At 40.2% G+C, this 14,383-nt stretch overlaps 2 protein-coding genes across 3 annotated transcripts in view; both read right to left on the bottom strand.

The window, feature by feature from the left end:
• The window catches only part of LOC307156058 (uncharacterized protein), a 488,898-nt gene that overhangs the window by 211,979 nt on the left and 262,536 nt on the right, over positions 1–14,383 (bottom strand). The window lies entirely within an intron of this gene.
• LOC307156367 (uncharacterized protein) overlaps positions 1–14,383 on the bottom strand; it is a 1,306,365-nt gene that overhangs the window by 1,037,112 nt on the left and 254,870 nt on the right. The gene's annotated exons all lie outside the window — the stretch shown is intronic.

The raw sequence follows: 14,383 nt of genomic DNA, 5'->3' as shown, positions 1-14,383 counted from the left end.
TCAAAAACATATTTTATTTAGTTAAAAACAAGTCCAATCTCCACTTAAATCCAGCCAGTCGCGTGGGTAGTTCACCCAACAGTTCCTCTCGACCAGAGGTAAACGATGGAGCAAGCACTGATGGGGTTTCGCACAGTGGTTCCTCTTCAGCCGGACGTAAGTAATGGGGCGGGTACTGGTAGGGGTTTCGCACAGCAACTCCTCTTCGGCTGGGGGTAAGTAATGGCTCGGACACTGGCAGGGGTTTGCACAGCAACTCCTCTTCGGCTGGAGGTAAGTAATGGCTCAAGCACTGGCAGGGATTTGTACAGCAACTCCTCCTCGGCTGGAGGTAAGTAATGGCTCAGGCTCTAGCAGGGATTTGCACAACAACTCCTCTTCAGCTGGAGGCAAGTAATGGCTCAGGACACTGGCAGGGGTTTGCACAGCAACTCCTCTTCGGCTGGAGGTCAGTACTGGAGCACGTGCACGTGAAATTGACAGCAAAGGAAGGGGATTACTCGTATCACAGGACAGCATCAATTATTTGAGTGTCGCCTCTCTTTGGGATAGAGGGGAGGATCGGGCAGGGGAAGCGTCAGCCGCGCTCCAGCACTTCGTCGCAGATGACCACCGAGGAACTCACGTTCCCTCCACGGGACACACTCACTAGCTGGGGGCAGCTCCCCCTCCACAACCGTCGAGTCGCAACAACAGTCGCTCTCTTCCCCACAGAACGGTGTTGGCCACTTCCACTAACAGGGCAATCCTCAGAGCAGCGATGGCAGTATTCGATAGCAGGGGGGTGGTTTCTCTGTGTTCACAGAACGATCATGGCAAATAGAAAGCTTGGCATTCAACAACAGAATCTTCTTACCCCAGAGCAGCGATGGCAGTATTCAATAGTAGAGGGCAGTTTCTTTATGTTCACAGAACCACAGAGGTGAATACAGATTTCAATCGGCATCAGCTGTGTCTTCTCTCCACAGGACAGCAGCAACAGCATTCGATGGCAGAGGAACAATTTCTCTATGTTCACAGAACAATCATGGTGGATAGAAGACTTGACATTCAGCAACTGAATCTTCTTACCACAGAGCAGCGATGGCAATATTCGATGACAGAGGGCAGTCTCTCTATGTTCACAGAACCACAGAAGTGGATGCAGATTTCAATCATCAACCGCTGAGCCTTCTCTCCACAGGACAGCGACAACAGCATTCAATAGCAGAGGGCAGTTTCTCTATGTTCACAGAACAATCATGGTGAATAGAAGATTTAACAATCAGCAACTGGATCTTCTTACCACAGAGCAGTGATGGCAGTATTCGATGATAGAGGGCAGTTTCTCTATGTTCACAGAACCACAGAAGTGAATACAGGTTTCAATCGTCAACAGCATTCATAGATCTCTCATAAATCCTCTTCCACTCAGATGAGTTCGAGCTGCATTCCTGCACAGCGTATGCTCAACACACAACAGTTAGTTAATTTCAGTTTGGCCTTCAGAACCCACGAGTAGACGACTGGAGAACAGGCAGACATAAACTTCAGTTTCCACACCAGTGCACAATTCAGTCACTTCAAATGATCACACGTGTTCACTTCACATTAGGCACTGCAACTCACATCAACTCACAGTGAATAGGGTCTCCTGTCGTGGTCCCAGCCGACTCTCTCCGCCCCACTGGCAAACTGTACATCCAAGCTGTGTAGACGGTTGACTATGGAAACACAACTGGCATTGAAAAGTTTCAGAATAGAACTCACCGGACGCCGGGGCAGTTTCACCACATACTAGCAGGTGGCGAGCGCTACAGGCATAACCTCCTAATAGGACTGGCAGATAACACTTGTCTGTTCGTTGAATTCGCACAGTTCAATCATATCACTGCGTTCCAGCTCTTCCTTCTTTACTCACAGTCCTCTCCGTTCTTTATCGTTCTGCCCTCTCGTGTACTGCCCGATGTAATCAGTGAATCGACAACAACAGATTTCCTCCAGTCTGCGTCCGCCCAAAAGTCTTCTTACCCCAAAACTCCAGCACAAAACTTAGACTTCGCTGCCAAACTCAACAAAAGAACTTTTCAAAAGGACTACCTTTCTGCCCATCAACCGGATCCTTTTATAATCCCCCTCGTGGCTCAATCTCTGCTCATCGCCCAGCTGTCACTCGGTTTCCTAATCAGCGAGCTCCGTCAGACTGTTTACACCGGAAGACCCGGACCCGTTCCGGTGTTACATCGAACTTGCTCCCCCTGGAAACAAGTATAGAGCGTGGCAGTTCCACTTAATCGTCACCCCGTGACATCATTATTAACCCTTTTAAATCGGCTGTGTCGTCGCCGATACATACCAGCAAGCACACACCACACACGGCCAATAACTGTAGTTAAAAGCCTTTTTTTTCTGGACGTTTCATTTGTATTGACAACTGCTCTCTCAACGACAGCACAACCAGATTTGAATGTTCCGGTGTCATTTAGGAATAAAATCGCGTGGGTGTTTGAATCGAGATCCTTTAAAGATTAATCGTGCAGCTCTACTGTCTTTATACTAAGGTTGCCAACTGTCCCGAATTAGCCGGGACGTCCCTTGTCCCGTTTTTTGACTATACGCTGATCTAACCACTGACTGATACAAGAGCAGCAGTGCTGATCACGACACTTGAGAATGATCACCGACACCTGTCATCATCTAATCACAATGAACAATGAACTTCAAATATCTGTGAACTGTGACTCGTCATGTAAGGACTTTTCTCTGGCTGCACAAAAGGACAAAAGACTGGTTGAATCGGTCAAGAGCAGCCAAAAATATCAGTGGAAAAACTTGGTGAGCATAGGCATCCCCCTCTTTTCTTCTTTTGCATTTAAATGATCCCCTCTCCATCACGCACAACCGAAAAAGACTGCCGAATGTCTGATTTGAGGTTTCATGATTTTTTTTTTTTTTTTTTTTGTAGTAGTAGTAGTAGTAGTAAATGTGCCCTTTCTTTAGAGAAGTGCTTACATCTGAAGCGCTTAGGCCTATATCTGAAGCACTAGAGGTGCTCTGTTCCTCGTCCATGCTGTCTATTTTGAACTTGAAGCTTTCGAATTCGAACACGGAGCAGCGGAAAGGAATTGTCTCTAAACAAGTGTGTGTGAGATTAGGCTCCGCCCTACCCCAAACGACAACATCCACAAGTTTAGGCTGCTTAAAACGTTTTTATTGCTGCCAAACTGAATCTCCCTCACTACTACAAATTATGGATGCTACTTTAATCATTTATATATTTTACTTTACACCCATATTTAATTTGCGGGAGTGCGGCGTATCAACCCGCAAATGCACCTTCATCATCCCGCCCGCTCCCGCAATGACCTTTCAAAATTTGTCCCGCACCGCACTGTTTTGCGTCGGGTCCCGCGGGAGTGCAGACCTCTAGACGGGGCGAGCGAGCGGTGACGTCATCGGCCTCCAAAGCACGCGCCATGCGCGTACGGGACACCCCCGCAGCCAATCAGGGCCACGCAGATTCAGACAAATAGTAAAGGCATGTTGGTAGATTAGCACCTGTAGAATTTCCTTTTGTTGAAACCCCAGATAAAAGTAGAAAATTACTATTTTTGTTTAGATCCATGTTCGACTAGCGCATTTCCTTACAAAAGAAAAACACTGAAATAAAAATACTTCTACAGAAGACTGTATTCTCGTCACTTATACTTTATTCTACTAAAAAGCTACTAATTGCATCTTCAACAGTGTAATAGGATTACTGTACCAATTTTTTAAGAGTAATTCCTTATTTTACTTTTAGAACAAAAAGTAATTAAGTTAGTATTGCATTACACCCAACACTGATTATTTTATTGTATTTTAATGACTATTTAATATCACCTCTGAACTTTGACTAGTCAGACAGTTTTGGCTGGGCGATCTGCACAATGAGGAAACAAAACGTGGAAATAAGGGATCCAATGCATAGAGAGTAAATCAGTTCTACATAAAACAAAACACAATGCACAAATTAATTACGATTGTGCCACGTAATACAAAGTAATACATTCGATGCCAAACACATATGCAGGGACGGACTTGGGGTTGAAAATCAGCCCTGGACTTTCTCCCAAATAGGCTCATCATCCGGCCATTCGCCTCTAGCCGTGTGCGACAGACACTAGCCAGGATGTTCCGATACTATCAGACAAGCATTGTCCTATTGTCCTATTCACAGCAAGTAACATCTCAAAACCAATGATGCTTCAAATAAAAAAAATAAAAAGTACAATGCCATAAAATACAAATGATGAAGTGTCACTGGCTAGAGAAACCCCAAATTACACAAACTATACCAGGGGTCTCCAACCTTTTTGTGTGTGAGGGCTACCTCACGGGTTAAAATAATCAAGAAGGGATTTTTGTTTGTTATACTTAATTATTTGTTATACATATAACATGGTGGTGCTTTTTTACTTTTCACCATTATATGCAAAATAATAAAATATCTTGATATTCTGGGTCAGACTTACAAGCGTTTGTAAAAAAAAAATTTTGTTGTTGATTTTCTATAAACCTATTGTATGTTTTTTCGAAAACAGTAGCCCAAACATTTAGTATAAATATAAATGCAAAAAATAAATAAATAAACTGCCATAACTTCTAAACAAAAACATTACTGCATTACATTTATACATGACTATATTAATATAACAGCATTTTTAATATGAATATATACAGGCACATTTCTGCCAAAAAGTTTGTGGTGTGAAATGTCTTCTAACTGGTTTGTTCTTGGAACAATGTTTCGTCTGTTTTTGCATCAATATGTTGAGAATATCAGCGTTGTTTCATCCGTCTTTTAACAAGCTTAAATCACACACTGTAAAAAAAAAAATCCCGTAGTTTTTACGGAAAAAAACTGGCAGCTGGGGTTACCAGAACAATTCCGTAAAATATACAACAAAACAGTAATTGCTTTTACCGAGTAACATTTTACAGTAACCAGCATATAACACACTGGAATGTTGACCTGGTGAGCTGTTTAACCACATCCTGGTTTGGGGCATTTTGTTTAGACAGGCTTTTCAGTTCGTCTCTGCTCTGCTGTTGGCTCTCTGCAGTCTCCCCAAGGGGCATGAACTTCATTTCCCATTTGATGCAACCATAGGTCTTCTGGATTGGAGCTCTTTTTTCAGCAGGCATTTCATCCGTGTCAGACTCTACATGCAGTTTTCTTTTTCTGCTTTTTGGTATTGTGGAGCGTTTTGCATTTTCAATTCTATTTTGGAGCTGGTTTACGAGGGAATGGTACCCTGACCCAATTATGTCCCCTTCAATTACATCCTGCAGTGATTTGGGATATGTAGCCACTAGTTTTTTGGCCACAATAGTGCAGTGCCTTTTACTTATGTCTGATGACTTCTGCATCATTTCGCGTACCACAATCCTCACCATCTCCCTCCTCTTCTGTGGACTTGGATGCTTCCCTCTCTCTAAGGACTGGATCAATTCTTCTGGAAACTTCTTCCATGGAATGTCAAAAGTATCTGCCCAGTCAACATCTGGGCTGCGAGAGGCACTGGAAGAGGTTGATATTGGTGAGAGAGACCGAGAGGATGAAGAAGGGCCTGGTGAGACTGAGGGAAGAGATGAAGCACCTTCCTGGATGCGGAATGAACTGTTGCTATCCTGGGTAGTATCCTGGCCTTTAAAATACACACAAATACACAAAAGATTATTAGGGACATACACATTTCAGATCAATGTTATTTCCTTTTATGGCTGGCTGCATCATACTTACATTTTACCTTCGATGCAGCCACAGCTTTCCGTGCTTGAATGGGTCTTAGCGCTGACAATAAATCTGCCTCTGTTAGATACTGCAAGTCAGAGAATGTCTCTACCCCCTGTGCTAACAGTGTTTCCACTAACATGTCTTTTGCCACATCAGATAGGTCAGGCAGGACCTCACGGATGGAATCGTGTAGAAAAGGCATTTCTGCATGATAGGGAAAAGAAAAAAAAAACAATCATACATTTAGCTCACATTTCTAGCAAGCATATTAACTATATACATGTTCACCTATAAACTATACACATAAGTACCTGCCATTATACCTATAACAAGTCATGGCTTACTGTTGACGCAGTGTGTCTGATAGCATGCTGTAGATCAGGGGTCGGCAATAGGCGGCCCGCGGGCCAAAACTGGCCCGCCAGCAATATTTTTTGGCCCGCCGGATTATTTTGGAAGTCCGTTTTTTTTTTTTTTTTTTTTTTTTTTTTTAATCAGCCTATTTTTATTTTACAATAACGGTTTACAAATAGGTTATAAAATAGGTTAGGTTAGGTTCAAATAGGTTTACGGCATATCATTCGTTCAATCGCTTTTTTTTTTGTTTTTTTTTTTTTAACCAAAAATAAAAATAAATAAAAACAACTTGTTTTTCCATTATTTTTTTCCTGAACTAAAATTAAAAAACGAATAACGACTCGTTTTCCGATTTTCTGATTGTGCGTTCAGATCAAAAATAGAAAAAAATAACAGGTTTAGACGAATTTTAATGTTGAATTTTAATTTAACACCTAGCAGATATACCAATCATTTTAAACAGATCAATTATTCGGGTATATCACACTGATAAATAATGTGTATTACCTGATAAAAAATATTTGCACTATGCTGCTGCACAAAACTCTTCCAATACTTGAGAAAAGCCGTGGCCGCGTGCCTACATCTGACAATATTGTTTTTTTGGTTGTGGTTTAAAAATAAACATTCTGACAGTTTACTTCTGAATATTATATTTTGGGTTCAAACACACGCCGCTGTACACCACACATAGTACTTAACAGTGTTAAATTTGAAAAATACTGTTCGATAGAACTGCTTTGTTAACTTACCACGGTTATCTGCGTGCTTCCTGCGATGAAGTTCCACATTTGCGGCTATCCAACACGAAAATGCAGCAAAGCCTTTCACAATATTGTTTTCTTCAGATAACTCCAAATTTCTCCCACACACTGGACTTGATTTTTGACGACTATTGTCGACAACTTTACAATCTCCACTAGCTATTCTTTTCTTCAACTCCTCAGCATCCATCTCGACGACTGCAGTGCAAGCAGATCGCGCGCGCGGTTATGAGGAATTTTTAAAACTGAAAGTAGGTAACGTTATAGATCCTGGGAAGGCGTGGCGTGGCGCGTGGGCACAAATAAACTGATGTGGATTTTAAATTATTTTATCAACTTAAAATACAGGCATATTTTTGTAGACGTGTTTCTAAAAATATGCATATATTTTTACGTTTGAATGTGATTGTTTTAAACCCGTGTTTAGACCCGTGTCCGACCTGACCCGCATCCGTATCCGACACAGTTGGATATTTTTCACCCGTTTGAGCAAAATTTGCGGGTTACCCGTCGGCTACCCGAACCCGTGCAGGACTCTATTTTAAAGTAGGCTATAAGTAGCGGTCAGCGGGCGGTCGTCTGACTGACAATAGCCCACTCCCGACATGTTTTGACAGCGCATCCGCACTTCATTCTGACCACCTGTAAGTTACACCTAGATCTGAGGAGCTGTTTGGTACTGAAACCATTGTCAGTCAACAACATTCTTTTTTTTTTTGCAAGGATGTTTGAAATAGTTTGGCAGAAAATAGCCTTCTTCATTTGTCAGTAGGGCAATATGGTTTTTATTTATGTTGCTTGAGTGATTTGTTATTTATTTGTTATTTATATTTCATTATTTTTTTTCTGTGACATTTTTTCTCTGCTGACAGTAGGCTACAATGTTAAAATAGCCTAATATTTATATTGACACGAACACAATATTTGTATAGCATTTATAATTGTTATAGGCTACTTAATCTCTCTCTTTCCGTTAGAGACATTTTAATGCGAGATTCTGGAAGTGAGATCTAAATTTTGCGGACCGTCAGGGCGGAACATAAAGCGGTGAATACAGAGTGTAGCCTATTTTAAGCGGTTTAATTTGTGTAGCTACGTGTAGCTGGCCCGCCACCTACTGGCTAAATAAAATATTGGCCCGCGGCCATAGTTATTTGCCGACCCCTGCTGTAGATAGACATTTTATCTACAGTACAGTGTGTGTGGAAGTTCACTGTGACAATATACTATGCTTTAATGGAATGACACAGTGCTCATTGATGATGTACGACTTTAAGGGATAAAAATCTACCAAATTAGTGATGTTAAGGTACAGCAACTGTGCAGTCAGTTTTGTTACAGAGTACATGTGATATTCATTGTGATACTCAGATGTGTGCATGTCCAACACAAAATAAACAGTTGCATTATGTTGGATTAAAATGACAACAAGCTCTCCAAACTCCATGGACTCATCATTTTTTGTAATGAGGAAATCTCCCTTCTTATATGATGTGCCCTTACACTGGATGCAGTAACGTGCGGTGAAATCTTGTCATGGGTAGGCTGTGACCTATCATGTGTGGCATATATGTTCATATATTCATTCAGCAACCCAAGTTCAATATCAGGCATCATCACATCGCTGCCTGCATACAGCAAAGTCAGTCATATGTGAGGCTAATGCACAATCAAATCTAATAATCAAATTAATGGACACATCTATCTTATGACTTATACAACAAACAAATGTTTTGTGCGGGACACAGTAAGAGAGGGAGGCGGCGCGGTGTCAGCGAACCGACAACCAGTCTAGTCACTCCTTCAAAATGCGCAAACGCGCACAGACAGCCACACACACACACACTATTGGTCTGGTGACGGCGCACCAGGATTTGAATAGGCTACAGTCAGGAAACATTGTGTCAGCAGTACAGCTTTAAAGTACAAAAACAGCTTATTCGCTCCTACAAACTGCGCTACGCGCACACACCGACACGCAGTTGTCATGGTGAAACATACAATCATTTGGTAACTTATCTCTGAAAAGCCCTGAATGTGCTCTGTACAGGACATGTAATGTCTCAGAGAAATCGCTAAAACATAATGTCCTCTACAGAGGACAAAACACTATAGTAGGTAGTCAGGAGTTTTACATATAAATTGTCTCTGGTTTTACTAATCACAACTAGGTAAGCAAGATGATACGCACCTTTGTACGAACAACAGTGTTTTCACAACTCGGCGGTTTGTAGGCTTCCAAGTCATGAACCCAGCCATTTGTGAACTGAACGTGGGCTTCCATAGATTTATAATTACGAAACTGAGCCTCGGAATAAGCACTCACACCACAGACTAAATAAACAAAAATATCTGGAAATGTCAGAGGAGGTAAATCGTCGGGGTCTCTAGTATATTCTCTTGCAGGCACCTCATACGGATCCATATTTCCGATCAATGACATCTTTTCCATGTACCGTTTTCTTGCGTCAGGTAGAAGTTTGTCTCTGTATAGTACATTTCGTTCTTTTAATCGACTTTTCGACATTGTTTCGTGTAGTAAGTGATTGTTTTAAATCTCGCCCGATGTGGCCTCACAAAATGGCGGCGCACTCTTGTTTACGTCCCAGAATGCACTGCGCAGTGACGTCGGTTGCCAAGCCCGAGAGCGAGTGGGTCACGTGACATGAAGCAAGCAAGTCATTTTCTGCCTCAATGTTGATCATTCAAGACAGCATGAGAACTGACTGCGCATGCGCAAACCTACGTAAACTACGTTCTATGTACCGAAGAGGCACTGCTAAACTCTGCCTCAATGGCCATGGCTTTGAATTTCCTGCATGAAACAATGGTTTTAGGAGCAAACAATGGCAAAATTAGTATATTATGTGTGTATTCCTGAACATTTTTGTTACAAAAATTTATATTTGGAATAAAATAAATGCAATTAATAATGTGGTGAATTAATAAAGTTCTTGGAATTAATAAATGTAATGTCAACATTTCCTTTGGTGAGGCACTGCCTACCCTGCCTACCCTGACTGCACGTCCCTGACTGGATGTCTGTGGAGACACATGTGTCATTTTCAGAAAAGCCAAAATCAGTAACAGCATGCCTAATTGCATCACTGTAAAGGCTGGGGACAAAAGAACAACTGTTTTTCACATGTAACAACTGACTGCATCCTAGTCCAGCCGATAGATATGCCTGAAACATTTGATGTCTTTCAGATAAACTAAGACATGTTTTTAAAGTTTTTCAAATGCCTTGCGCACCTTTTGAAATAGGCATGCTTGCTTTCAAACCGCATTGTCCATAGTCTGATAAGTGGGCCAAATTGTAGAATTAGTGCGGGATAATGCCGCAAGTAATGATGTTTTGGCCTTAGGTGATTCTCAGGAAACAAGCCCTTTCTTGAATCCAAATAGTCTTGGGTTGTGATTTCAAGATAAGCTACCTGTGGCACGGAAATCTTCTGAGCACAGACCAAATCCACAACATCTTTAAGCTGTAGCGTTAACTGCCACACATCATCATCTGGATCTTGCACCTTATCACCAATCAGCACAGGCAACAACCTAAAAAAATTCCAATTTTCCAGGCACAGCCTGACCAGAGAGTTTGCATGCAACGGGGTTGACACTGCATGGCTTAGTGAGGGCATCAGATCCTTTATATTTGAATTGTTTGATTCGCCGATTTAAAATTGAGTATGTAAACCATTTCTTTGTTTTTATGAAATACTTCAAGAAGAGTGCAACATCATAGGATACGATACCCTCAAATAAGTCATGGCCCAAGCAAGGTGGAAGACCCGGCTGACATACATGAAAGGATTCCAAGTTATTGAAAACGGAATTTACCTTAATTCCTTTGACGTCTCTGATGCCTTCTGCTTGTAGGTGTCCAAGAGCTGCCTCGTAATTGTCTGGGTTGCGCTGTGGACCACAAACATGTGGGTCATCATGAAACTCACGTCGAGTAATTTAAATGCTTCTCAGTGGATCGTGCAGCTCTGTGTAATAATGTTGGCACCAGGTTGGAGACCACTGCTATACTATAACTTAACTATTAAAATATAATGTAAGCAAATTTAAAAGTAGGCCTATAGGTAAGCCTTATAACTTTCTGTCAGTAAGTATCTATGGAGATACATTTGGGTAGATTTCAGCATTGTTCCAGATGGAGGTTGCAAACTTTGTTACAAGACCCAGCGTTTATTGAATTTGTGGAGAATTTTATTGATAAAAATTTTGATCTAAATACGAATGAAACTACGGCAAGTATTAGATGGGAAGTGTACGTAAGAGGAGACATTACTAGTTATACAAACAACATAATAAGGAATTACACAAACTAGAGGATCAAATTAAAAAAGCTGAAATTAAAATAAGTATTGATAATAATCCTGAAAAATGACATAACCTGTCTATCATGAGAGCTAACTATGATAAATTAACAACCGACAGCCTATATATAGCCTTTCAAAATCCACAAATGCGTGCAGAGATTCACCAATGCGCAGAACGCGGTTCACAAATAAATGCCAGGCAGAGTTGTGTTTGTAAAATAATAAAACATTTGTAAATATTTTTTTTTATTTGCAAATCTCATTTTTGTGAATTTGATATTTTTTTTGTGAATCTCCTTACATTTATTTGCGGATCTTAATCTATTTATTTGTGAATTTGATACATTTTGGTTAATCTCTTTACATTTATTTGTGAGTATTAATCTATTTATCTGGAATAATGCAAAAATTCTAACCCCATAATCACCTTTAGTAACTGGAGTCACTTCAGTTCTAAAATAATAATAATGGAAGGCTACTAGTAAAGCTGAATCTGCGTGGTCCTGATTGGCTGTGGGGGTGTCCCGTACGCTCCTGCGTTGGACGCCACCTGCAGACTCGGAGCCTGCAGCTACAGTCCCGCACCCAGAGTCCTGCATTCTCAGACCCCTCGTTTTTCGAGACAGCGCCTCCTGCTGTTCAGAAGATCGTATAACACCCATATCCAAATGCCTTTGAAAACAATAGGACGCAATATTACGGTCTCGTTTTATTCAAAGTTATCCAAATAAATATTTGCGTTCCCTGCTTAATGCATGTGTCAAAAAAACTCATTCTGTTCTCTGACTAACAAATTACCCAGTAGTTATTTTTTGAGCTTGGGTGTAATTGAAAGAAAATTACTGATGGAAGGGATACAATTACAGATTGAACTATCTTCTGAAAAATATTATGTGATATTATATTGCTACAATGTTTTTTTTTTAATTAAAATTCCAGTTTTTCTTTCAGTTCAACCTATAATGGTCTAATTAACATTATAACATGCTAACATTACAAAACCTGTTTTTTTTTATATTTTGAATGCAAAGCAAAACCCAAATAAGAATAGACAAAACACCAATAATAAACAATTCTGTACTTTATTTAACAATCACCTAAACATCATCTTGCTGTAAACAGAATTGTGTTAGTGACTTTACTTTTCGTCTTCAATTGCATAAAAAAAAAAACTAATTTATAAGTCACTTTGGATTAAAGCGTCTACTAAATGAATAAATGTAAAATGTAATGTAAATGCATAAGGTAAAATAATTACTTTCTGGTAGGCGAATGTTGCTTTTTTCATTCTTTTTGCAATCACTCTGTCAAATTCCTCGACTTCACTCAAATAAAAGATGAATGCCATTGTCAAAAATATTGTGTAATAATAAATTATATATATATATATATATATATATATATATATATTTTTTTTTTATTTTTTTTTTTTTTTTTTTTTTTTTTTTGCAAATTACAAGCATACCTAGGGTGATAAGTAGGGCCACGGAGGAACACCTCCTCAGCCTCCTGCCAGGATAATGCCTGCATCTCACATAGACTTGTTAATACATGAAGGCATAGTAAATTTGATTATTAGGCAATTGTATGAGTTGTAAATGGCTGGCAACAACTTCATATCACAGTTAAATTAATATTGATTCATTTTAATACTTACGTTTCATGAGAACTGATTTAAGTAGTCTACAAAAATTATATAAAGTAAAATAATTACTCCGGCATTAATTAATTCAATTTATAGTTTCAGGAGAAAAGGTCCGGTAATAAAAAAAGGTCAAATGGTAAATCTGATTAAATAATTAATGATGACATTCTTTGATATAAACACACTTAATGTATTTAATTGGTCTACTTTAATGTCAACCAATTTTAATCAAATTTTTACAATGGCTTAATTGTCTACAAAAAATCCAAGGTTAAAGGCTAACCTTAGCTATCAAAATATTTTCGGGGGAAAAAGGCGAAAAAACATACGGTTCAAATTTTGTTACAAACTATCTTTACAAATATTAAATGGACTATTCATATGTTTGTGTATCGATGAGCTATAAAGTAGTTTGATTAAAAAAGAAATCAAATGAGTATGATTCGCTAAATAAAATGGCCAGAGCCTCTGCGTATGGCTTAAGTTCTTCACATGTTTATCCGATCCAATTTGATAGGAGGCGCTGTCTCGAAAAACGAGGGGTCTGAGAATGCGGGACTCTGGGTGCGGTGCTGCGTTCCAGTCCACTTTTAGACACGGGGTGCTTCTCAATATCCCTCCTCGTCTCCTCTCTCCTCCGTCCTCCATCCTATGACCCGGAAACCGATCGAGCTCAGCCATCTTGAAGGACATCTCAATTCTCTAATTGCACCGCGAGGAGTCGAGGATCGAGGAGTGAGGAGGCTTCCTGAGGAGTCATGAGCGAGGATACACAGGTGGATCCTATGCGGAAGAGTTTTAACGACTTAAACGTGACGCACGTCTAAATTCTCCTCCCCCTTCACATCGGTCACAATCATTTCAATTTATACTTTACCTTTGCAGTTTATATAAACCACACATCTCACATATTTCAACAGGGTATCTTGCTTTATTATTATTTATTATGAATTTCTTAAATAAACAAACTTCAACAACATAAGGGCAGATCCTTTGAGCGCTGCTGATGACGCAATGAAGTGACGCTCGAGTGATCAAGGATTCCAATGTATAAAAAAAAGTTACATTCGATCCCTCCGTCCTCGCGTCTTTTCCTTGCAGCCTTCCCTCGCATCCTACAGGGGGCGGAGCTGAGACGCGAGGAAAGGAAGCGAGGAGAGGAAACGAGGATGCACAAATAAGAATTGAGAAGCACCCACGCACTTGCGAACTTCCCTAAGCACTTCCCCTCGGGGGAATCCCTGCCGCCATTTTGAAGTGCGTTCCACTTCGTGAAGTGGACGAGGGAAGTTTATATGGACAGACCCTCGTTCCCTCGATTTTGACCGAGGGAGCGAGTCTACTTCAAATGTACACTTCAGGCACCTATATGTCCCACAATGCAGTACGATTGTGACGTCACCACAGATCTCGTCTAATCACCACCACAACAGACAACTCTATGATATATTAATTATATATTTTTTTCAATTTAAAACAACCCAAACACACCTATAAACATTTGGATGCTGCATTAAACAAATTCTTA

This window comes from Squalius cephalus (genome assembly GCF_949319135.1).
Source record: "Squalius cephalus genome assembly, chromosome: 1".
NCBI lineage: Eukaryota > Metazoa > Chordata > Actinopteri > Cypriniformes > Leuciscidae > Squalius > Squalius cephalus.
This window is presented reverse-complemented; position numbering and strand designations above follow the sequence as displayed.